At 38.1% G+C, this 3,303-nt stretch overlaps 1 pseudogene; it reads left to right on the top strand.

Moving 5' to 3' along the window:
* Window positions 1-923: 923 nt before the first annotated feature.
* LOC102141816 (CKLF-like MARVEL transmembrane domain-containing protein 6 pseudogene) lies at window positions 924-2,514 on the top strand (annotated as a pseudogene).
* Window positions 2,515-3,303: the final 789 nt, after the last annotated feature.

Here is a 3,303-nt window from a genome sequence, read left to right as displayed (position 1 = left end):
ATAAGATTTTTAAACAAAAAATTTTTAAAACCCTCTGGGCATCCATACAAATAGACAAAGTCACTTATAAGGGGAAAAAAAAAAACAAGATTGTCATCACATTGTCAGTAATAATGCTGTACACCAGAAAACAATAGATTAACGTATTTTAGGCAGTCAAGATAGAAAAGGTGAGCCATGAATTTTTTATCTAACCAAACTGACCTTTAACTATAAAGATAACACACAAGCTCTTATGTATGCAAGAACCCAAGATAATTTTTTGCTGAGGAATCTATAACAGAATAAGCTTCAGACAATCAAAGTAATTGGAGAGGTATTGATGTAAGGACTGGTAGGTAATCAAATAATTGATGAAAGGAAGTTTCTCTCTAAAGTCAAAGCTGAAATAATAGAATTACAATATCAACATTTTACAGCCCATAATGAATTCCTGGACCTAACAAGAATTATTAATAGCTGATATCACAAAAAGAGAGAAAATCAGACATTATATGCTTCCTGGTGGAAGTATCCAACACCAATTATAAAGCAGTCTTAGAAGAAAAAAATCAAACATGAACCTGATAAGCCTCTAGATCTAATTGCCAATTTATAGAAAATACAGGGCACAGAATAATGTTAAACATCACCACAGAAAGGCAATCAGCAAAATCCCAAGTGTGTAACATCATTCAGGACAAATAATCTGATTTATTCAACAAAAGTTAGAATAATAGGAAAAAAAGATGGCAGAAGAACAATATAGATTAAGAGACTTACAGATACAGCAACCAATCACACTATATAAGATAATTAGGAAATATGGACATTGACTGGACTTGAAGTTATTAAGAAATTTTAAAGTATTTTTAGGATAACGGTGTGGTTGTGATGCTAATTTTAAGATTTCTTATCTTAGAAATACATACTGAAGTATTTATGCATGAAATTGTATGAAGAGGCCCAGGAAGTGATGGCCACCTTCCCGCTACCCGGGACTTCTGGCGTCTGAGAAGTCAGCCGCCCGCTTGCTGCGGCCGCCGTGCTCACCTGCCCGAGGCGATGGAGAACGGAGCGGTGTATAGTCCCACTACCGAGGAGGACCCGGGCCCCGCCAGAGGCCCCCGGAGCGGCCTCGCTGCCTACTTCTTCCTGGGTCGGCTCCCATGGCTCCGGCGCGTTCTCAAGGGCTTGAAGCTGTTGCTCTCTCTGCTGGCCTTCATCTGTGAAGAAGTTGTATCACAATGTACTTTGTGGGGGACTTTATTTTTTTTTGAGTTTGTAAGCGACAGTGCCTTTCTTCTGAGTCTCCTTATACTGATTGTGTATTACACTCCATTTTATGAGAGTTGATACCACAAAAGTAAAATCATCATATTTTTATATTACTTTGGGAACAGGATGTGTGTTTTTGTTGGCATCCAAGATTTTTGTTTCCACACATGACAGGACTTCAGCTGAAATTGCTGCAGTTGTGTTTGGATTTATAGCAAGTTTTATGTTCCTACTTGACTTTGTCACTATGCTGTATGAAAAACGACAGGAGTCCCAGCTGAGAAGACCTGAAAATAGCACTAGGGCTGAGGCTCTCACTGAACCACTTAATGCCTAAAGACTCTGGGGAGTAGATGTTAACTAAGGTAGTGACTCTGCGCTGTGGTGCCTGAGCCGTGGCAGAAGCTCTTGTAAAATTTGTGTAATTGTTTAAACCACTTCTTTTGGAGAGCAAGAGGAAGGTCAAGAAGGCAGTTTTATCAATATTGTGTCAGTCACCACAAATTAGGCCAGGTAAGTTTTTAAAATTTTTAAAAAAATGATTGAAACTTATCTTAAATGGAGATTTTGGTGGGAGGAGGAGAGAACAATTGTTTTTTAAATCACACAGCTCAACGGTTCATAAATGATTCTGTCATTCTGTTACAAGTCATTCTTTTACTAGGCTTAGCTTCCAAATTATGCTTTATAGCTGTATAAACATCATGATTATATTCATCTACTTAGAAATTGTTTTATTTTAAAATTAATTTGCTTAGCTGTTTGTTTTGATGCTTAGATTATGTTGTGTTAATGGGAATTTAACGTATTTAAGAAACCAATATTTAAAATGTTGGTCTAGGTTTTTTTCCTTAACATATATTACCAGGCTTTACTGTATTTCACTCAGCCTTAAATGTTACAATATTTTTGGATAACTGTTATTAATTCTTTCTGAGACCTTGGTTATAGCCTAAAAACGTATGGAGATGTTGGTATTTTGTGTGTATAAAAGCAACAATATCAGCAACTTCGTGTTTATACTGCACCTTGGTTGTTGATGTCAAGTGAGAAAGAGATTGTTTTGTAACACATACAAAAATGGAAGAAACTGATACCACACCTAAGTGCCAGAGATAAGAAAGACTTTTTGCCCAAGACAGTGAAAGTAATTATAACAACAAGCTTTGACCACTTACCAAGTATCTGAAGAGATGAGTTCATACTGTGATTTAGAAAGTGGTTCAATTCTCGTGTTGGCATATGATTATTTGTACTAAAATTAATACAGCTCTGTGGGTCTTCCTTAGCGTTTTCTTCGAAGCTCGTCTGTTTTTTTAGGACCCCAGCCTTTCGTTTTTCATCGTTCGAGATGCCTCTTTTCTGTCGCCTTATCAGATAGAAATGGAGCTATGTGCTGCTGCTTCATCTAGCAGAGGTTGGCCTCTGGCTCTGACGCTTACTTTTTGTCAGTTGTCTTTAGGTGGTCCTGAATCTTGGGCCCTTTTAATTGTGAATACTGTGTAGCAGGATCTTGAGAGTCCTTGTTCTTACATAGGCGTTGCTCTAGTTTGTCTTTGGCAAGGAACATCTTAAGAAAGTAAATATCCAGGAGACCCTGCCCAGACTAATCCTGTTGGTGACATAAGGGAGAATCAAGCCATTCTCAAGAGATAACTTCATAACCAGAACTGTCTGTTGGCTAGCAGCTATCACAGATAGGCAGGGCACTTGGGATACGACCTTTCTGTCCAGGTGTTTCACAGACTAGACCTTTCTTATCCTCCTCCTAGAGTTTTGACCTGGGACTCTAGTGTTAAGATCATGAGCCCGTATATCAGGTCCTTCTGCACTTTGGTAGAAGTCTCCCAGGGTAGGTGTCCTATTTGAAACAGTGGAATCATGTTTCCAGGAAAAAAGTTTAATGACTTCATCCTTTTTTTTTTTTTTTTTTTCCTCATCTGGCATTTGTGTGTCGTAGATGGGTTTTAGTTTCATGAATGTGACTAATGTGGTTCTCAGAAATTGGTCAGTATGGCCTGACATAGCTTCTGCTCTGTCTTACTG

This window comes from Macaca fascicularis, chromosome 11 (assembly GCF_037993035.2).
Source record: "Macaca fascicularis isolate 582-1 chromosome 11, T2T-MFA8v1.1".
Lineage (NCBI taxonomy): Eukaryota > Metazoa > Chordata > Mammalia > Primates > Cercopithecidae > Macaca > Macaca fascicularis.
The sequence above is the reverse complement of the archived record's forward strand: the minus strand, read 5'-3'. Positions and strand labels throughout refer to the sequence as shown.